General features: G+C 43.5%; 1 pseudogene; it reads left to right on the top strand.

Annotated features, from left to right (window-relative positions):
* The first annotated feature begins 1,425 nt into the window (after positions 1-1,425).
* LOC129355515 (multiple epidermal growth factor-like domains protein 11) overlaps positions 1,426-22,966 on the top strand; it is an 82,262-nt pseudogene continuing 60,721 nt past the window's right edge.

The raw sequence follows: 22,966 nt of genomic DNA, 5'->3' as shown, positions 1-22,966 counted from the left end.
GGGCAGGAAGAGCGTCATGATGTCATCACGCTCTACGCGTTGTGTTGCATTCAGGTGCTGTCGGATTGTTGGTGTTCCGAGTACGAACACTTGATCTATAGAAATATCACATCATTAAAATAATTTTTTAAAAAGTGAAAAGTTTTAATAATTCCTAAGATAAAAAATTATTTTTGAATGTTTGCCATATGTTAGAAAATGCATTTACCAAAGTAAAATATTTTAATGTTAATAATTGATTCCATTGATCAAATTTGTTGAGAAAATCCATCGCCATGTTGGATTTTTTTTTTTGTTTTGTTTTGTTTATTTACCAGAACGTTGTTTCTTTGGTGTGACGTCAAATAGATTTCCGAGGGAACTGAAATGCAGCATTTTTCCCCAAATATGCAACGTTGCTCATTTAGGGCAACTGCTGATTGACTAAAGTTGGAAGAGCTAACTTTTCATCACGTATTCCAGATGTAGTCCAAACTGTGAGATTCCGTCTTCCCAGTTAGAGAAAATCAACCAGCACAAAAGTCACATTTTGGCAGAAGCTCCACCTGACAGGACGATTCAAAATGGCCGCTCCGGGCATCGACAGCTGAAGATGTGATTGAAATGCTGATTTTAGAGGCAACACATGTAAGAGAGCTTCTGAAATCAATGCTACATCTGGCGTCTGTAGCTCTAAACTGTTATAGTGATAGTCTGTGGAAAGTAAAGGTTGAAATTCTGTTTTTTAAGAGGCAAAGTACCATATTTGTTTGCGTCGCCATGTTGGATCCTGTAATTGTCTCCAACATCATATTGGGGTCACTGTAGATAGGAGGGATAAATGTCCCCATAAAACAATTTATTGGATTAATCTCATTAATGTTCTGCAAAAAACGCGGAACTTTCTAAGTTTTTAAAGTTTTTTTTTATTTTGGAAAAAAATCTGAAATTTTTAGATCAATTTTCTAGAAAAGAAATTTGGTCATTTTCGAATTTCAAAAGTGATGCATTTTTGACTTTTGGCCATTTTCGAAGTTTTTCTGAAAAAATTCTCAGCTTAATCTCAAAATTTCCATTTTATTCTTGCAATTGTTTTATTTTTGGAGCTCAGAAATGTTCTTGTTTTTTGTAGAACATTTCAGAGCTTAATATTGTTTTTCTATCTACAGTGGCCCTAATATACCGTCGTAATATCAGACGCTTTAAGAAAAATAAATGGAAACCCAGCTTTCCCGATCTCCCTGAACACAGCATCGGGTCTTGGCAGGGAGAGCTCTTGGCGCCTGTGCTGATCTTTGTGTGCTGATATTTGGCTGATCGGCTGCAGAGGGTGGAGGGACGCGGGTGAATCCTCTCGCTCCGCCGCTGATCTTCGGCCCGCCGCCAGAGGAGCTGCTGCGGAGCTCAGAGTCAAGTTGGAAACTGCAGCGATGCTGAGGACTTTGCTGCCGCTTCAGGACCGACTTGTTCTGGGGAAAACCTAGAGGAGCCGCCGCCCGCCGCCGTCAGAGCCAACTTGTTCTGGACCGAACCCGCTGCAGGTAAGCTGGGGAACCAGAACCAGGAGCTTGTTTGGTTGTTTTAACCCGATTTGGACTCGTGTTGGAAACAAACCGGGACCAGAACCAGCAGAGTGGAGCCACTTTTAACTTATGCTGATATTTTTATGTAGATACATGTATTGAATTAATAATCTTGCAGCAGAGAAATGAATGAATAAAACCAAAAGGCGGTTGTTAAAAGTTTGACATATTTCCAGTTTATTGAACGTCCTGCAGCGGTTTGCTCTCATCGGTCCGGTCCGGTCCAGTCCGCGCTCATGTTCTGCTGTTTGAGTCAAGCAGCAGGTCCGGCTGATCGCTGCTGCTGTTCCCATCCAGACCCTGAAGCGGCTCGGTTCTGCTGCCAGCAGGGGGCGCAGCTCCACGCCTGCGGGTTGATCCCGCCGCCGCTCGCGTTTGCGGGTCTGATGGCCGCATCCAGTTAGCGGAGTAATTTAAGCTGCGGGCTGAGCGCCACTTAGCGCTGCTGCCATGTGTCACCGAGACATTTGTCACAAATGTGGCCTTGCAATAAAAGTAATGCAGCTGCTGATGCTTCCTCAGCTCTTACTTTAATTAAAGTGGTTTTAAGAGGATGTTGCTGCTACAGCTGCTGCTGCAGCATCTAAGCCACCCAGCTGCTGCAGCTGCTGCTGCTGCAGCTGCTGGGTCAACAGAGCATCTTTAAATTCATCTCAGGGACAAAAGTTTCACTTAACCTGCAGGAATCTGGTCCTTTAATTCACTGCACGATTCCTGGCTTTGAATAAATCAGGAAGTTCTGACGGAGTAACTGACTCCGTCAGAACTTATATTTGTGTCAAAAATTTTGGATTAATCCAAGGAAAAGTTCTAGAAAAAAAAAAGGAAATTAGTTATAAAATCTGAAAATGTTTCCACTTAAACTGATTTTTTTCTCAAATATTTTTAAATTATTCTAAACCATTTTTGTTGCACATATTTTAAGATTGGAGCTCATAAATTTCCTTGTTCAAATTAACCTAAAAATGCAAGTTTTTTTCAAACTCAGAAATTTCTGGGATTTCTGAGATTAATTTAAATCATTTTGTCTCTTTCTTTCATACTTTTAACTCAATGAACTCAGAAATTTCCATGTTTTTTCCTGAAAACTTCAGCCATTAATCTCACTATTTCTGAGCTTTTTCTCACCTTTTAAACTTTTGCAGCTCAGAAATTTTCTTTCTTTTTCTAACATTTTTTTTAGATTATTCTCAAAATTTCAGTTTTATGACAGAAATTTACTCTTTTGTTCTGTCTATATTTTGCCATAACAAGTCATTGTAAGGGGCTCCTCTGATCGGTTTGTTGTGATTTGGATCAAAAGGATCGATTTGGATCTAAAGGATCGATTTGGATCTCTCTCTGTTTTAAACTGTTTTGGTTCCAATAGTTGATCATAAATCTGTGAAATGTTTCAGTTTTGCATGTCAGACTTTGATTTGATCTGTCTCAGGTTTTTAAATCGAGTTTTTGTTTTGCGATGCTCCAGTAAACTCTCCACAGACTAAATTCAGATTTAACTGAAAAATATAAATTGATTAAATGCATCAGAACTAATCAGAACTCCAGTCAGTCATCGTTTCAACCACCAGCCTGAACTTTGATGCTCTTTTTCTGAGTTTGAGGAAAAATCAGATAAAATCTGAGGACATGTTTGATGCTAAATATAACAACATAACGGTAATAATGGAATAATAACGATCCAAGAGCACATTCTGAATGATCAATAAACCATAACAAGCCTTTAGCACTGGAACTGGAAACATTTTAAATAAACAAAACAACAAATAAAATAATTATTTTAAACAAAGTAGAGACCAAAACCAAACCGAAGATTTTTATCATCCGACTTTTGAGAAAAAAGAAAAACAATAAATCATGAAATGAAAATTATTGAGATGGGTTTTAAATTTATTGTGGGATTAATTGATTTATTGCTTATTGTGACAGTCCCATCCATTAGAGATTATACATTTGAACGCTGCACACACCTTCAATGTAAATTCAGCTTTGATGCTAATTTGCACCTGCAGGCATTTGAGGAATGGAAAGAACTTTTCAGCCTTGCTGTTTTTCTGCTGATGCTGTTTTTTCTCAAGCTAAAATACAAACACTTGGTTAAATTTGTGCCACAATCTGTTTATTCCTTCGTATTCTGCTGCATATTTATTGTTTTGTAGCTGAAAGTGAATCGGATCAAGTCAGAATCAGAACCGGCAGGTAGAGTGGTGATCGGTGTGGTTCCTCTGATCTGGATGCAGCTGCAGACTCTGCCTGACTGCAGATACGTTGCAGCAACATTTAGGCAGGAAGGAGAAAGTTTCTGCTTCACGTTTGAAGTGCAGAAGAAGAAACGATCGATTAAAGGAAGCCGAGGCGTTCTCTGATGTTTCCCAGAATCTCACCTGGAATGAACCGGGATCTGCCGCCGCCGCCGCCGCCGCCCCTCATTAGCAGCTAACACACGCTCAGGCTCTCCATTCCCAAATAAAATGTAAAGGGAAATCAAAAAATATATATTAAGCACAGAATATGAAGAGATAAAAGAAAACCAATTTACAGAACACTAAGACTGGGAAAATAAATGTGATATATCAGTTACATTAATATAAATTAGTTACACCAAATAATAAATAAGTTGAGGAAGTTCTTATTTTTTGGATGCAATATTGTTCTCAAGAATTACTTTGTTAAACCATTTATTTCTACACTTATTGATAATTTTGGCAGTGTCAGTCCTCCGTATAAAACAGGAAAAATTTTGGAAGAATCCCCCCCCCCCAAAAAAATTGATTGAAACAGCAAAAAATCAACTGAATAAAAGAAATAAAAACAAACTGTCACAGAAGAGAAACAGGAGGAAATCTAAACGAAACAAAGAAAGGAAGAGAGACATGATTATTAATATCTGATGTTCTTATGGAACCAGAACAGGTTTGATGTTAATATCAGACCAAAGTTTTGTGTTGAACTTCATTAAACGTGTTTGTCTCCTTTTGACCGCAGCTGATTAAGATGCAGGAAATGAAGTGAAACCAGAAGTGGTTTGTGTTTGATGAATTATGGAGCGACTTCAGTCAGGACGGCGTTTTCTCAGGACGAAGCAGCAACAAAGCAGATTCAGTGGAGGAGCATTAAGGCCAGCAGCCGGCGGCTCCCGCCGTCGCATTCAGGCTGCGACAAAGAAGAAAGAGAAGAAAAGCAACATGAAAGAGCTTTAAGTGCTTCTGCTGGGAGGGGGAGAGAGAGAGCGCACCGTTATAAAACCTCCCAAGTTTATCCCTGCAGGCCATGAGGGACAGAAACAGGCGAGGAGGGGTCAGGTTGTTTGGTCCGTCGGGGTCAATAAAGGATCGGGAATTCCCTCCGATCCCGTTCTTGTCTCTAAATCTGATATTTATATCATTTTTAAACCATCTAAATCTGATATTTAAAGAGCTGATATTTCAGTGCGATTCTGATCCTGATGTAGCGTCTGAATTTGTCCGGCTCCTTCTTGCAGGTTTTATCTGATATCAGGAGGAACCGAGTCGCCTGGTTCTGATTAATGAGTTCCTGAATCAGTTCATGTTTTTCCACCATCGTTAATAAAGTCTGTGAGCGTGCAGCAGGCGGAGCAAGCAGCTGTGTGTGTGTGTGTGTGTGTGTGTGTGTGTGTGTGTGTGTGTGTGTGTGAGCATGCAGCTGTGTGTGTGTGTGTGTGTGTGTGTGTGTGTGTGTGTGAGCATGCAGCTGTGTGTGTGTGTGTGAGCATGCAGCTGTGTGTGAGTGTGTGTGTGTGTGTGTTGAGCATGCAGCTGTGTGTGTGTGTGTGTGTGAGCATGCAGCTGTGTGTGTGTGTGTGTGTGTGTGTGTGTGTGTGTGTGTGTGTGTGTGTGTGTGTGTGAGCATGCAGCTGTGTGTGTGTGTGTGAGAGCATGCAGCTGTGTGTGTGTGTGTGTGTGTGTGTGTGAGAGCATGCAGCTGTGTGTGTGAGTGTGTGTGTGTGTGTGTGAGCATGCAGCTGTGTGTGTGTGTGTGTGTGTGAGCATGTGTGTGTGTGCGTGTGTGTGTGTGAGCATGTGTGTGTGTGTGTGTGTGTGTGTGTGTGTGTGTGTGCGTGTGTGTGTGTGAGCATGTGTGTGTGTGTGTGTGTGTGTGTGTGTGAGCATGTGTGTGTGTGTGTGTGTGTGTGTGTGAGCATGTGTGTGTGCGTGTGTGTGTGTGTGTGTGTGTGAGCATGTGTGTGTGTGTGTGTGTGCGCGTGAGAGCATGTGTGTGTGTGTGTCTGTGCGTGTGTGTGTGTGTGTGTGAGAGCATGTGTGTGTGTGTGTCAGTGTGCGTGTGTGTGTGTGTGTGTGTGTGAGAGCATGTGTGTGTGTGTCAGTGTGCGTGTGTGTGTCAGTGTGCGTGTGTGTGTGTGTGTCAGTGTGCGTGTGTGTGTGTGTGTCAGTGTGTGTGTGTGTGTGTGTCAGTGTGTGCGTGTGTGTGTGTGTGTGTGTGTGTGAGAGCATGTGTGTGTGTGTGTCTGTGCGTGCAAATTCTTGCACATTTTTGACTTCATAAATTTAGAACATCGCCAAGTTTTTCTAGAATTTTACTGACATTATTCTAAAAAATGTTTTATAAAAATTTTTCCTTTTCAAACTCAGGAATTTTCTATTTCTTCTTGCAATTTTTTGACTTTTAAAAATGCATAATTTCTGTGTGTAAATGTGCGCCTCCACTGTTTCTCTGGCGCGTTCTCTGGACGTTCTGGGCGGGTCAGTGGAGTTTTGAACTGCTTTGATTGTCGGCCATGACGGTTCAGGTGAGCTGTAGGGGCGGAGCTTATCGCAGGTGTGTCCCACATTTTTATTGAAGGAAGAATGATTTGGGTTTGAAAATCGGTTCTGTCGGCGCTGACATGAAGAAGCTGCAGTTATTCTAAAAATTAGGCCAAATTTTAAAAATGTAAAGTTTCTGCAGCGATGAGAAATTTCATCACTGAGCCGTTTTATTTTTTTGTTTAATGTTTTGAGCCACTGCAGCTGCGCCTGTTTCAGCCGGGTGTTTCCAGACTGACCTTCAGGTTGACCTTCAGCTGACCTTCAGGTTGACCTTTAGGCTGCTAATGAAGCGATGCTCTGATTTCAGTGCAGTAGAAACTCCTTCATCTTGTTGCCGAAGTGAAGCAAATATGTTTATGTTTTCATATCAATATAATAAAATATATTGATAGAAAAACTTTTCACAGTTTTTCTGTTTGGTTAGTTTTTCTAAACGAGAATAAAACTGAGGAAATGAAGAACAAGAAGGGAACATAGATGAGTAATTTTAATTTTAGTAAGTGTAGTTATTTATGTTCAGATGTTAAAAGCTTCCTGAGGTCAAAGGTTAAAGCTGTTGCTATTCTTGCGTACCAACACCTGCAGACTCGGGTTTCTGCATGTCGGAGTTTTTTCTGGATAAACGCCGTCGTTTTCCCCGCTGAGCCGCTCTCGCGCTCTGCTTTGCGTTTTCTGCGTGTCTCGTCTGTTTTGGACTTTCTGCAGATGGAAAGTCTCTGCAGACGCCGACTCTTTACAGTCTGCAGCTTTTCGGAGGACAAACAGTGAGGAACAGTTTCCAGCAGGAAATCTGTCATTTCTTCAGGCTGAAGCTTGAAGGTGATCTCCTCATCCTGTTAGCAACCGGCTGACTCAAATCTAAAGCTGCTCAACAACAAGGACGTTTTTCCTCCTCATGTTCTGGAACAATATGGAGGAACATCCCTCCATCTGGAGAAGATGATGATGATGATGATGATGAAGTCCAGTCTTATATTTAGGAGAAAGTCCAATCTATGAAAAGCTGCTGTTTGTAAAGTTACTGTTGAAAATCAACAATAATTTTGGTTATTTAGCATTTTTTTAAATGTTTTTTCACCATGTTATTTATTCATTTATAAATGTTTCACTTTCTAACCAAATATTTAGTTAATCCACTAAATATTTAGCTCATTTTGTTAGCTTGGAATATTTAGCCACAACAGAGACAGATATTGTGTCTGGGCTACATAATTAGCTCTGAGCCAGCTAAATAAACGAAATATTTATCTCTCACTCAGAGATTAATATTTACCTGCCTTTAGTTATAAAATGCCATTTTGGTCAAATGTGACTTAACATAAATTTGACTTTGTAATTTAGCGCCTTGAAATTGGGGCTCTGTCTCTTTAAAAGTTTCTGCTTTTCTGGAAGCTCCGCCTCCAGGAAGTCGTCCCAACATGGCTGCTCTATTAACCCTTTCATGTTTTCACCAGCGTTGCTCTGAGCAGCAGCTCCTGTAATGAGCTCAGCTGACTGCTAATTGCTGCTGGCTAGTCTACAGGAACTGAGTGGGGGAGGTGCTGCGCCTTGGAGGCGGGGCTAGGTCCACCCAGGGGTTTTGCTCCGCTGATTGGTTGCCATGGAGATTAAAGGATTTCTCAAACATCAAAGAATTAAAAAAATCACTCCAGGAAAAACTTGGAGGACAAGTATTTCCTTGTCCTCCAAGTTCTCCATCTGCAGAAAGTCCAAAATTAGCTGGTTGATAACTTGATAGAAAGATAAAAAAGTTAATTTTGCATAAATCTTCCCCTTTAACTCAATGAAATGTTTATCCTTTTAAATTAAAAAATGTGAGTCAGAGATTTTCATTAGAAAAAGTTTCTCCTGTTGATAATTGAGGATTTATCTGAACGACTGTCGCTTCCTGCAGCGTCTCTGACAGAACCAGGATTTACAAATTTGATCATCATGATGCAGAAAGCAGGTTTTGCGTTTGCCCGACCCAACCCGACCCGGGCCGGGCCGTGCGCCTCTGGATTCCCACATACCTCCACGTCTGCAGATCAGATCAATAATTAGCTGGTTGACAGGCGCAGCGCTCTGTGTGTGACTTTTTACAAATAGTGCTGATATGTGTTCCTGCGTGCGCCGGGTCGACCCGGGGGAGCCGCGCCGCCGGCGCACAGCCTCCGGTTTGACTGGGCTAACCGGCGGTCGATGAGCGCAGAGGAGCCCTCTGATTAAAGAACTCATCGATATCTGCAGATTAGAAGAAGACATGCAGAATCAACACCTGAAAACCGTCTCTGAGTGTTTGTTCAGCCAAATGAGGGTTTTTCTGTTTAATCATCAGCTGATTAGTTGGATCAGAGGCTGAAGGAAAAACATGGAAGCTGCAGTTTTCCAAAATAAAGATCTGCAGTAGATCAGCATCACAGATGAGAACTGAAAAATTTACTTGAAGTTTTATTTTCTTTAGTTTTTGTTCCTCCGTAGCGAGTTTAGTTGATTTATTGTTGGTAATTTGTTTATTTATTACGAATTGTTGTTGGTCACTTGTTTGTTACACTTGAATCTGAAGTGTTAGTTTTCCATAACATGCAATAAAACAGTTATAATAATCATAACAACAATAATTAGGACCAGGACTTTAGTTCGTTCATTCTGATTAATTGAAGATATACATTTTAACTCATTAAAACCTGAATTAATTGCACATTTTTTTCTTTACTTAGAAAAGTCTCAAGCCGGAACCTTTGTATCTGCGTGTTTCTGGTCCGTCCACAGATTTGATGCACATCACTAACACCGGCGCTGGACAGCGAAGCCGCTCCTCTCGGCTCAGCGGGTTTTAATTTCTGCCTCTAAAGGATCTGATTGGACACTGCTAAAAGCAGTTAGCCTAGCAGCAAAGCTACACTAGCCTAAAGTAGCATCTCAGTGCTAACAGCTAACGCTAATGTTGACATCCTCAGTCCACATTTGTCCATGAATGATCAGGGAAGACCAGTCAATAAATTATTACTACAAATGATAATGTTGTTTTTAGATGTTTTTAATGATGAAATATCTGGAAACAAACTGTCCTGCACCAGACTGAAGACTTTATCACCCAGTTTGTGATAGAAAGAAAAATAATAAATCATGCAAATGGAAACAGTTGAGCCTGTTCTATTGATTTATTGCTTATCGATAGGTCTGATCAGCAGTTCCTGAAACCCTGGATCTGAAGGCTGAAGAAACCAGTGAGATTAAAAACTATAAATCTATCTGTTGTTGAGCTCTGATCTTGATTTATGCAATAATTTGTCAGCAGAAAATGTTTTAAAATTGAAAATATTGCAGATAGTTAATAATGCTGCTAATATAAATGCCGTTTTTCTGCAGCCTTTCTGTAAAACATGATGTCTAAATTTAGACTCGCTGAGATCAAACCAGGAGCATTAAATCAGACCCGGTTCCGGTCCGGCCCGTTCTGCGGTAATCGGCAGTAAATCGGGTCGGATTCCCTCCTGATCAGCAGCAGTTTGATGCAGAGCGACGATCGGTTCTGACAGGCGTGAATCATGCTGACATCACAGGTTGCATCACGCCGCTCCGTCTCTGGGCGCCGGTTCTGGTCGGAATAGCAAACAAATAAAAGAACCTGCGTTGACTCGGATTTCATCAGTTGGAGTCAGCTTTGTGTGGCGCCGTTTTGCTCTAAAAGGCCGCTTTGTTGGAAAGATCTGATGGTTCTGATCCAGTTCTGACCCAGTTCTGATCCATTGGTCCGGTTCCGCTCCAGTTTTGATCCGGTTCTGATCCAGACTCGCTGCTCTCATTATTCTGATCGATCAGGTTCCAGTTTGTGTATTAATTAACTCTGCGAGAGTTTTTGCAGTGCGCGGCATCGAACCGGCCGGCTGCAGAACCGGGTCAGCGCCTGCTGAGGCTGGCGACTCTAATCAGGGGATCTGATGGAGGCAGGAAGTGGAGTTAGCGCTGAGTGTTGGCAGCAGTTCACACTTAACAAAGAGCAGCGTAAATAATCAGAAATTTCTCCAACAATCCAGTAATTGGTCCAACCTGTGAAGCTCCTTGTGAGCTGCGCTTCCTGCAGCTCCCCTCCTGCAGGCTGCGCTTTGTCTTCCTAATGTCTGTGCAGCGCTCCTGCTGCGTCCGATCGCCTGACATTTAATGAAACAAGCCGCTGAAAGCGTGTCGCATTTTTACTTCAATCCTATAGAGAGCAGGCGGTAATCACGGCACATTGTGTCGGCGCACAAAGTGCACGACAGGTTCTGTTTGGTTGAGTGTTAATTCAGGTCCTAAGTTCTGATTGGGCTCAGAATCCTCATTTAGTGCTGGAAACGGCAAAAAGCAGGAATAAAAATAGCAGATGCGTCTGGGTGATAATAAAGGAGGGTGTGACCAGATGGAGGATATTAAAGGTCTCTGGCCATGAATTCATAATGCAGCACAAACTTCTTCCTCCAGCAGGAAGAGAGCAGAACAAATATTTTATTTCTAATAATGATCAGGTCCGGATCGCTGCAGGGAGCACACAAATGTGACGCATGCATGGCGCAACGGGAACGTTTCCACGTTTTAGAGAGAAACGGGAAGCAAACAGAAACATAAACCACACAAAACAACAAAAATCCCTCAAATTCAGCATCACATATATTCATCACTTTTCCAGCAGGTAGAACCCGAACCTAACCCTAAAACTTTAAAAGTGTTAAACTGTGAGATAATTGAGTCTTTTTATTTAAAACATCCAGTTTCTGTTTGAACTTCACGTTTAAACTGTTCTAACAGCCCAGACTTCCTGCTGATGTCACCTGTAAAAATATCACAACATGTAAATAAAAAGGAAAAACATAAAGACATTTAAATGAGGAAACTTTACAACAGAAAATAGAACCATAGAAAACAAAACATTTTTATGCTTCATATTTTATTTAAACATCATTCAGATGACAGAGTTCTGCATGTTTATAAAAGTCTGAATTTCACATGGTTCTACAAAAAGCTTCACATTTCCACTGATTCCCACGTTTCACATGTTACCTATTAATAACTTATCATACGACACATTTTCCCACAGGAAGGCCTGCCTTCATGTTCAAAATAACATCTATATTTCACATGTAAGATTTTTGCATATTAAATACAAATAAAAATGAACAAATCTGTATTAAATGGAGGAACAAATGTGAATCAGATAAATGGTTGAAGATAATTTCAATATTTCTCATATGAAATTTTGTGCACATTAAATGCGTATAAAATGAATGAATCTTTATTTTACAGCTCGGTGTTCAACCAGATGAAGGTTTTTGCAGGTGAAAATGAGCCTGAAATCAGGAAACCGACGGAAAACAAACTGAACCAGAATCACAATTTTGGTGATGTTAGAAATGAATCAAACAGATTCTGTTTTAGAGTGCAGATGCGTCGCGGTTGGGCGAAAGCTTCAGGTTGAGGCTCAGCGATTCGTCCTTCCGACTGAATGAGGAATCATTCAGTCGCCGTGCGGCATCGCCGTGCGTGCGGCATCGCCGTGCGTGCGGCATCGCCGTGCGGCATCGCCGTGCGGCGTCGCTTCGTCTCCATGCCGCTGCTCCTTGCAGATGTTTTCCAGGTGCAGCATGAATGATGGGCCAGTTCTCCAGCAGCTGCCGGTTTGTTGGGAGGTTTTCCTGCCGCAGAACATTCAGCAACTGCGGCTCTGTGCTGCAGCCATTTGTGGGATTGGTTCCTCTGTTGTGTAACATGTTTACATGGAGATGGATGCTTTTCAGCCAGGAAGAACTGCTTCCTCAGCGCTCTCCTTTGGAGCGTGTTCCTCCTAAAAAGCCTTTCACCGCTTTGTCCCTGACTCCAGCAGAGGAGGCTTTGTTTCCTTCACCGTACATTAGCCTGGATGACTCCAGGCCGCTTCCTCCCCCAGGGAAGGCCGCGCTGCTGTGTCTGGAGATGGAGTAGAAACTGAACATTTGATTAAAGCCAAAGAAAACATTTCCTGACATAAAGCTTCACCGATAGAGGCAGAATTTAAACACAGTCTGCTGCTGTCTTTTCCTGCCTTTCATCCAGTTTTCTACAGCTGAAAACCTGGAACCGTCAGTGGAGAACCTGGAACCGTCAGTGGAGAACCTGGAACCGTCTGTGGAGAACCTGGAACCGTCAGTGGAGAACCTGGAACCGTCAGTGGAGAACCTGGAACCGTCTGTGGAGAACCTGGAACCGTCAGTGGAGAACCTGGAACCGTCTGTGGAGAACCTGGAACCGTCAGTGGAGAACCTGGAACCGTCTGTGGAGATCCTGGAACCGTCAGTGGAGATCCTGGAACCGTCTGTGGAAAACCTGGAACCGTCAGTGGAGAACCTGGAACCGTCAGTGGAGATCCTGGAACCGTCAGTGGAGATCCTGGAACCGTCTGTGGAGAACCTGGAACCGTCAGTGGAGAACCTGGAACCGTCTGTGGAGAACCTGGAACCATCAGTGGAGAACCTGGAACCGTCAGTGGAGAACCTGGAACCGTCAGTGGAGAACCTGGAACCGTCTGTGGAGAACCTGGAACCGTCTGTGGAGAACCTGGAACCGTCAGTGGAGAACCTGGAACCGTCAGTGGAGAACCTGGAACCGTCAGTGGAGAACCTGGAACCGTCTGTGGAAAACCTGGAACAGTCAGTGGAGAACATGGAACCGTCTGTGGAGATCCTGGAACCGTCTGTGGAGAACCTGGAACCATCAGTGGAGAACCTGGAACCATCAGTGGAGAACCTGGAACCGTCAGTGGAGAACCTGGAACCGTCTGTGGAGAACCTGGAACCATCAGTGGAGAACCTGGAACCATCAGTGGAGAACCTGGAACCGTCAGTGGAAAACCTGGAACCGTCAGTGGAGAACCTGGAACCGTCTGTGGAGAACCTGGAACCATCAGTGGAGAACCTGGAACCATCAGTGGAGAACCTGGAACCGTCTGTGGAGAACCTGGAACCGTCAGTGGAGATCCTGGAACCGTCAATGGAGAACCTGGAACCGTCAGTGGAGAACCTGGAACCGTCTGTGGAGATCCTGGAACCGTCAGTGGAGAACCTGGAACCGTCAGTGGAGAACCTGGAACCGTCTGTGGAGAACCTGGAACCGTCTGTGGAGATCCTGGAACCGTCAGTGGAGATCCTGGAACCATCAGTGGAGAACCTGGAACCATCAGTGGAGAACCTGGAACCGTCAGTGGAGATCCTGGAACCGTCAGTGGAGAACCTGGAACCGTCAGTGGAGAACCTGGAACCGTCTGTGGAGATCCTGGAACCGTCAGTGGAGAACCTGGAACCGTCAGTGGAGAACCTGGAACCGTCTGTGGAGAACCTGGAACCGTCTGTGGAGAACCTGGAACCGTCAGTGGAGAACCTGGAACCGTGAGTGGAGAACCTGGAACCGTCAGTGGAAAACCTGGAACCGTCAGTGGAGATCCTGGAACCGTCAGTGGAGAACCTGGAACCGTCAGTGGAGAACCTGGAACCGTCAGTGGAGATCCTGGAACCGTCAGTGGAGAACCTGGAACCGTCTGTGGAGAACCTGGAACCGTCAGTGGAGAACCTGGAACCGTCAGTGGAGAACCTGGAACCGTCAGTGGAGAACCTGGAACCGTCAGTGGAGAACCTGGAACCGTCAGTGGAGAACCTGGAACCGTCTGTGGAGAACCTGGAACCGTCAGTGGAGAAGCTGGAACCGTCAGTGGAGAACCTGGAACCGTCAGTGGAGAACCTGGAACCGTCAGTGGAGAACCTGGAACCGTCAGTGGAGAACCTGGAACCGTCAGTGGAGAACCTGGAACCGTGTGTGGAGATCCTGGAACCGTCAGTGGAGAACCTGGAACCGTCAGTGGAGAACCTGGAACCCTCAGTGGAGAACCTGGAACCGTCAGTGGAGATCCTGGAACCGTCAGTGGAGAACCTGGAACCGTCAGTGGAGATCCTGGAACCGTCAGTGGAGATCCTGGAACCGTCAGTGGAGAACCTGGAACCGTCAGTGGAGAACCTGGAACCGTCAGTGGAGAACCTGGAACCGTGTGTGGAGATCCTGGAACCATCAGTGGAGAACCTGGTGGTTTTCGGGGTGTTTTCCTCCGGAGGGTCCGGCAGAATCGCTCCGATCAGAAGCTTCAACATTTCTTCCATTTCAGTTGCTGTGGTTTTCTGCTCTGCGTCAAACCAACCAATGTCCACAGTGCAGGGCATTCTGGGTAAATTCAACCAAAGCTAACATGCTAGCCTAGCGCTAGCAGCAGAAATGGCTCCTGGTCTTCAGCCAAAGACTAAAGAGAAATCGCTAAACTCTGACGCCTCCATCTTGTTTCATTTGGTGAAACAGGAAGTTGCTCTCAGTGTCTTCGGAGGTTTTAGTGTCGTTTCCTGCAGTGGTTGTTGGTGCAGCGCCCCCACAGGCCAGGAGGGGAACAGGCTGGTTTGGGTCAGAACCACAGCAGCTGCCCGGTTCTGACCCGGTTCCAGGTTTGATGCAGGGCATCGTTATTTCTGATTGATTTAAATTCACGTCTCTGGAGATTTTGGACTCCAGAGGACTAAAATAAGCCTTCAGCTGCATCATTTGTTGTAAACGTGCTGTTTCTCTCCCACTGTTTGGTTTGGTTTTCTCAGAGTTTTCCAGGGTTTTCCAGGGTTTTCCAGGGTTTTCCGGCTCTGCTGCATCCCGGTTGCGACATTTTGCTCCATGTTTCCTGAACTTCTCCTTAAGCCTCGCGGCTCATTACAGATGCAGCAGCGGATTGGAGAAAGTTCTCATTTCGGACTTTATGTGGCCTGTGGAGATTTCTTGGCTGTTGTGTGGCCTGCTTAGCAAGTTTAATAAGAGCTAATATTTGAAAACCATTTGCAGTGAGATGCAAGGAGCCGCGGATCAATAAAGGCAGCGTGCCTTAAAGATAGAGGGGACTGCAGGAATCCATTTATCGAGCCGCTCCACGCCGTCGATAGCATCCTTCCATCCTCAGCTCCTCCGTCCAGAGGCGGCCATTGATCAGCTGGATGAAGAGTGAACGGCCGGATTAGGGTGATTTCACAGCTTGGTGCGTTGCCAGGCCGACAGCAGCTCTTAAAGGCGCAGCGCATGAAAAGGTCAACGCGTTCAGACGCCATCAGAGGACTGGTTGGACTGGTGATGCTGGTTGGACTGGTTGGACTGGTTGGACTGGTAATGCTGGTTCTCGGAGTCATCTATCTATCCTTCCATCCATCCCTGATCTGTAAAAGGAGACGAAACAGCCCACAGCATCACAGATCCTCTGCCGTACTCTCATCTGACCAGAGCTCAGCATTGCAGGCATGTTGTGATGGTAGAGCTGATAGAATCAGCATCTTGTTGTCATGCAGACCTGATCTTCTCCTGTCTTTCCTGTTTTGAAGAGCGGCTAATAGACGCGGGACGTTGGGTCGTTTAACCAGGAAGATGTCGTTCACTAATTGAACTTCCTGGTTTCAGGCTCAGATCGGAAACGTTCGGCTGTATTTAAAGACGATTCGTTTCTTTCCAGTGATGCAGACAAATCAGGAAGTCAGGTTTTTCTCCAACAGGAAGTGGAGTGGTAGTTTGGTCGGCGTGTCTGAACAGGAGCGCAGCGTTTCTGCCTGGACACGCCGCAGGTTGATGGACTCGTCTGCAAACTCGCCGTGTTTCCTGACTGCTTGTTTATATCTGCAGCTTGAAACTGGTGAGAAATGAAAAACAAACCTTCCAGGAAAGTTGTGGAGTCCAGGATTATTCATGTCGAGGCGAGAAAAAAACCCAGAAAATCTTTGATGGAAATCACAGTTTGTGGTGCAACATGAAGAAAGTTCCTGAGTTCAAAATAGAAATATTTATCCTGAAGTCATAAAATTTATAAAGACAACCAGAAACTTTCTGTCAACATGTGAAATAATGTGCAGATTAATGGGTGGTTGATTTCTGTCTGGTCAGCTGGACGCCATGTTGGATGTTCTGCTTGTTTTCATCCAGATTTTATTTAGTTAATATTAAATTAATTTGTAATAAAACGAATGAGTCTGACAGTTCAGGACGTTTAAAGGATGGATAAATAAATTACATGAATCAATGATTGATAAATGTGTTCAGGGTCAGAAGTTTACATACAGCAGTTCTGGAGTTCTGGTCCGTTCTGACAGAACCGGGTTTGGTTTCCTGAAGCCGCTCTGCAAAACATCAAAATTATCCAGGTGATTTTTTAAATCTAGTTTCTGGTTCAAATATCTTATTTCAATTAAATAAAGGCAATTAATCAAAAACTCGCAGCTTAATTTAAAGCATTTGTTCTTTAAACTTGATGAAACGTTTCAGTTCCACTAACAGATTATTTCATTCATTACATCATATTTTTCCATGTTACAAGTTAAATAATCTTCCAGTGAAACTTTTTTTAATCATATTAAGGAATTATTGACGTAAAACAAGCTCCAGTTTTTTGTTAATGTCTGGTTAATGTTGCTCTCCTTTACTTTGACTGGGCCACAGTGCAGCAGCTGCCCCTGGGGGCCGCCAGCCCGCCCGCCTGCGCCGCGGCGGCGGCGGAGCGTCGATGACATTGAGCGTCTCTGTCAGCGCGCTGTCGCTGTCCATCAGCGCCGCGCCGCGTTGCTCGCCTGGGAGCGTTCAGGTCGATGGAGGCGCATATTAAATTTATTACAAATTACTGTCAGAAATGAAACTGAAAAACTTCTCAATCAAAAAGTTTGTTTTGAAAGTATTTTCAGATACTTTCATCTAAAGTCAGTTTGCCATTTTTTCTGACTTTATATTTTCAGATATTTAACATTTTAAGTTTTTCAGATTTTATTTTCCAATTTAGTTTCAAATGATTCTTTTTAGGATTTTAGTTTTCAAATTATGTTTTCAGATTTTATATTTTCAAGTTTTCAGATTTTATTTTTTTCAACATTACATATTCAAAGTATTTTGTCAGATTTTATAGTTTCATTTTTCAAATGTAATTATTTCTAATAACTCAAAGGTTTTATTTTTCCACACATAATTCTTTTAACCATAAAAAGTAAAATTCAAAGACAATTCAAGAGTCAATAAATCTGAAAGAAGAATGTTTTGAAGAAAATCTCGTAAATGATGTGAGTTCACTGTAAATATGTTGTCGTGTCCCGGGTCCTGCAGGCGCTAAGTGGACGCCTGTCTGGCCCAGACCTCCAGCTGGATCCGGTTTGACCAACAATAATCCGGTTTTTATTGACTTCCTGTCGCTGTGAGTTGCTGCTTATGAAGAGCAGCAGCAAAAACGAGTTTTTATTTCTCCATTTACTGTTATAAACAGCAGACTGTAATAAATGAGATCAGAGCCGCGTTGGCAGCAGCAAAACTCCAGACCAGCAGAGTCTGGCAGCCGGAAAACAGAACCGGGTCACAACCCAGGTTCTGGTTGCTGCTTGACAGACTGAAAGAAAACTCCAGCTGATGAGACGAATGAAGCATGGCTAACAGACAGGCTAGGCTAACAGCAGCTAGCTTCTGAAAGTCTTTCAGGATGGATCTGAAATGTGTGGCTGCAACTAAAATGATCCATAATGGAAAAATAAAACCAGCTGAGGAATTTATTCATTTGTTAACTTTAACTTCTGGAGAATTACTCCAGTTCTGAAGAACTTTGGATCCATCAGAACTCAGTCTGACATAATGCTGCTCAACTGGGAGGAAGAGGTCAGAGGTCAGGGAGGGAGGGATAAAGTGTCTGGTCTTCCAGAGGTGACTCTATAAAACCTGCCCAGAGCGAGACATAGCTAGCAGTTAGCATTATAGCTAACAGTTAGCTGCTAACAGCAGCTGTTTAAGATTCATTTGAAATGCTGTGACACATTCAGACTAGAAATGTTTTCAGGAGAAGCTGAACTGATCATTGGAACAGAACCGCTGTCGCCGGATTCTTCCTGAGATCCAACAGGAAGTCGGTCAGACTGAATCTACGTAGCTGAACGTAGACAACAACTTCAGTACTCCACAGGCTACTTGTTAACAAGCTTAATGTTCTGTATTGTTATTAGCTAGTGGTCATTTAGCTAACATTAGCTAGTGATCTTTTAGCTAACATTAGCTAGTGATCTTTTAGCTAGCATTAGCTAATGATCTTTTAGCTAGCATTAGCTACTGATCCTTTAGCTAACATTAGCTAATCATCTTTTAGCCAACAGTAGCTAGTGATCCTTTGGCTAACAGTAGCTAGTGATCCTTTGGCTAACAGTAGCTAATGATCTTTTAGCTAACATTAGCTAGTCATCTTTTAGCCAACAGTAGCTAGTGATCCTTTGGCTAACAGTAGCTAGTGATCCTTTAGCTAACAGTAGCTAATGATCTTTTAGCTAACATTAGCTAGTCATCTTTTAGCCAACAGTAGCTAGTGATCCTTTGGCTAACAGTAGCTAGTGATCCTTTAGCTAACAGTAGCTAGTGATCCTTTGGCTAACAGTAGCTAGTGATCCTTTAGCTAACATTACCTCCATCCAACCGTATCACTGAACTCAGTTGGTTAGTTTGGGGTAAAAACTGTTCAAGGTTCTTAGTGTTTTGCTGTATGATTCTAACATCTGTGCAGCAGCAGCAGGTGTGAACCCAGTGCGAGTGTCGTAGCGTTTAAAGGCGGCTCAGAAAAACAGGTGCCTCCAATGCCCCCAATCCCCCCCAATGCCTCCATTGCCCCCCAATACCCCCCAATGCCTCCAATGCCCCCAATGCCTCCAATGCCCCCCAATGCCCTGCTATGCCCCCAAATGCCTCCAATGCCCCCCAGTGCCCTCCAATGCCCCCAAATGCCTCCAATGCCCCCCAAATGCCTCCAATGCCCCCCAAATGCCTCCAATGGCCCCCGATGCCCTTCAATGCCTCCAGGCTTGAAGTCAGCAGCTAAACTCCTGGAGGTTCAGGCGCCCGGCAGAGTCTGTCTCCACAGCAGGACGGTTTTCTGGGTCCATATATTTCTCTTCTTCAGCCTCCAAAAGCTAAAGAAAAGCTCACAACATGAGAGAAACTGTAAATATCTTTAATTTGCTCCCGGCTGGTTGTTGGAGAGATGGCTTCCTGCTCCGGTTCGTCATCCTGCAGCTGATCTGTGATGGATGAGAATCTGTAGTTCTCTTGTTAAACATGGCCCTGTTGTTGGAGATAAAAAATGGCCGAGCTCAGGTAAAAACACAAGTGTCTGCTGCTGACTGAGAGTTTAATCATCCTCAATAATCTCTGCTGAATCTGGAGGTGGACGCTCCTACCTGTGGGAGCTGCCGGGAATTAATTAAGGAAGCAGTCCTCTGCAGTTTTCCTGTCCTTGGGTGATGAAGACGCTGCTGATAAAAGTTTGAAAACTTGCAGAATCCATAAAAAAACATTTAATCTGCAGGAATCAGCTCTGAATTACTGCTTATTAATATTTCTGAATGTTTTATTATCATAAAAAGCATCAAATGCAGGAATCTGGAGCAGATCGGTCACGTTCTATTTCGCTCAGCAGAACGTTCCAGATCCGGTTCTGTTTGCTTTCTATCTGAGTCTTTAGGGGAAATAAACTGAAATCCTGCAGGAATTTTCTGTGAATTTTCCAAACGCAGTAAAGAGAACATTAACGCCCCGCGTCCTTCTGCAGCCTCCTGATTAATAATGCATCGTTTTAATGTTCATTTTGCAAATAAAGTCCAGTCTTCCACATGCGTTTGTTTGAATGAACTGCTGCATTATTTGCTCCGTGATTCCAAGCGTTTGCTGTTTTTCTGTTAACAGGACAGCAGCGGCTCCCAGCTTCACCTCCAGCTGATGCAACGCCGTGGTAAACATGTCGCTGTCCCAACTTTTTCAGAAAATTTGCTGCCGGCATCAAATTTCTACTAAAAATCTCTTTAAATTTCCGTCTTTCTAGATTTCAGACTCCGTCTTTGTATCATTAAGTAAAGAGTTTGGGTTGTTATTATGATGGTGTTTCGTCATGCTGCAGCTGATTGGCTGCTCCAGCCGCGCCTCACCTGTCGGGGAACAGACAGCGTCAGTGTTTGCCTCGCGGCGGCGCTCCGGTTAATGATGGGAAGCTGGATGTCCAGCGCAGCTTCCTGTCACCGCTGCTTGATGTTTCCTGTCCGGCCTGAAGGAAGGAAAACACACCTCCTGTATTTCCTCCTGAACCGCCCCGCTTCCCCGTGAAGGTGCATGAGGGGAATCACTGCAGGCGGTGATGAAAGGAAAGATGAGCGGCTCTGTTTTTATGATTTTCATAAAGTTTCTGCTCGAATCCATTCTAGAGGATTCTTGTTTATTTTCCTTCTTTTCCCAGAACTGCAGCCTGTAATTCCAGCAATTTTCTGCTACACTTTCAGAAAATTGCTGGAATTACATTTTAAAATTCATGTTGCTTTCAATACAGCAGGGATATTTTTCTTTTTATGTAATTTGTAGTTTAGCTGTAAGCAGAATAGTTTTTCTTTTGGTCGATTTAAGAAACAAAATCAGCCTGAAAAGCAAAAGCAGAACTTTTACCTGTAAAATGTGTCGACTGTATGCGAGTCATTTGTAATCAATAAATCAATCAAATGTTTTCTAGTTTCTGGACGTTGCATTACTCTGACAGGAAAGAACAGAAAATGATTTAAACGGCCAGTACTGGGTAACATTAACTCTTTTTAATCTTTCCATTACGTCATAATTTTATTCATTAATAACAAACCTGCTCTGATTTTTCATGTTTGAGAAGTGATTTCGTCTCCCTGTCGACAGTCAGCTGTTGGATGACTTCCTGGAGACGGAGCTTCAGAAAGAGCGGGAGCTTTTAAAGAGACAATTGAAGAAAATTTACTGACTTAATCATTCAGAAACTATAATGGAGAATAGAAAAAGCTAAACAGACAGGAAAATATGATCCAAACAGAACATAAGAATATCGGCTCAACACCAGGAGAGACAAAATAAATATAAAAGTAGATTTTTTTTATTTGCAGAATTAGGCAGTTTGGACTCGGTTGGGATTGTTTCTTCCTGGTTCTGGTATCGTTTTACTTTATATCTTTGCAGCTTCTGGAGAAGGAGCCATCAGGAGGTCCTGATCAGCCAATCAGAAGCAATTACACAATGGAGTCGATTCTTTATTTACATCAGAAAGAGAGACAGAAACGTAAACAACGCGACTGGAGGTGAAATACGCTCTAAAGCCTGAGGCTGATTGACAGCCAAGTTTTCCGACATTTAAATCTCTGAGTTTCTAAGATCATCCAGGTGGGAGGAGCTTTGATGCCATCAGCACCTTCACAGGCTGATGGTTCTGGAGGCCATTTTGGCTAACATTCGCTAACATCTGGGATGTTTTGAAGGAAGTTAAAGAAACCCGCGCTCTGCTTCTGTCTCTATTAAACTTTATTTATTGTTGTATTAATACTACATGGTGTATGGTAAATTAACTTCCTGTCTGCACTGACCCCTGCAGGACGGAGGGAGGAGGACGATGGCGGTCGGCTTTTCTCCGCAGATCACTCTGCTGTGCCTCGGCTTCGTCTCTGGGGTTCGAACCCTCAACCCCGACGACCCAACGTGTGCAGCCGCTGGGAGAGGTCAGTTCTGATTTAGCGCCGGTTGGAACCGCCCCGCCGCTCTAATGGACTCCCCGCCACAAATCAGAGCCAGGGAGTTCTGCCAAAAGCCGGATGCAGAAGGGAAAAGGTTTACGGCGCGGGCGGAGGTGGGCAGATGGAGGCTGTAAATTCAAAATGGTGGCAGCGAGCTCAGACTTCTGGGAAAAAAAGAAAATCCCTGAACCAGTTCTGATGAGCTGCTGTGATCGATGGGAATTTTACAAATGGATATGAGCTGCAAACATGATTCCAGTTTTCTCTTCATGTTTCCCTCCCAGTTGATCTGTTTAAAGAAACTTTAAGCCGTTTCCTTCTGAAGCTCCAGTTTCACTCAAACCTTCCTGGGAATGCTGGTCATTTTCAGATGGAAACCTTAAATACAGATCTCCAAAGCTTTTGCTATAATTACTTTATTATGAATTATTTTCTTTTTACTTGCTAAGCAACAAATTAGCTTCTATTTTAATGTAAAAAGTTCAGAAAAAGTTGTGCAGTTTCATAGTCAAGATGTTCATTTTAGTTTAAGCCCAGAAACAAAATAAGAACCATCTTTGAAAACCTTTAACTGGATTTATTTATTGGTTGTGACTGAGTCTGTTTTCAGACATTGAGCTTTCACTACATAACAGAATTATTGTGGCATAAAGAAGGAGAAACTGTCTAGTCCAAGCCCATTAGAAGTAAAACATTGGTTTTGTTTCTAAAAGTTAATACTAGATATAAATTTGTAATTGAAAGTTTCATACAAAGAGAAACAGAAAAATTCTCCGTCTGTAGCTGTGCTGTTTAAACCTTTCCTCATCTGCATCCAAGGCCACTTAAAACTATTCACAGGGCCGCAAACGGCCCCGGTGCCGCACTTTGGACACCCCTGCTCTAACATGATTGGTTCTTCTTCTGCAGCTACGCAGTCACTGTGCAGGAATCCTACGCCCATCCCTTCGACCAGATCTACTACACCCGCTGCACCGACATCCTCAACTGGTTCAAATGCACCAAACACAGGTAGGAACACCACAACGTTTCCAACACTCCCAGTGTT

This window comes from Poeciliopsis prolifica, unplaced genomic scaffold (assembly GCF_027474105.1).
Source record: "Poeciliopsis prolifica strain line A6 unplaced genomic scaffold, Auburn_PproV2 SCAFFOLD137, whole genome shotgun sequence".
In the NCBI taxonomy this organism is placed as follows: domain Eukaryota; kingdom Metazoa; phylum Chordata; class Actinopteri; order Cyprinodontiformes; family Poeciliidae; genus Poeciliopsis; species Poeciliopsis prolifica.
Note: the sequence above shows the minus strand (reverse complement) of the source record. Positions and strands in the feature narration are given on the sequence as shown.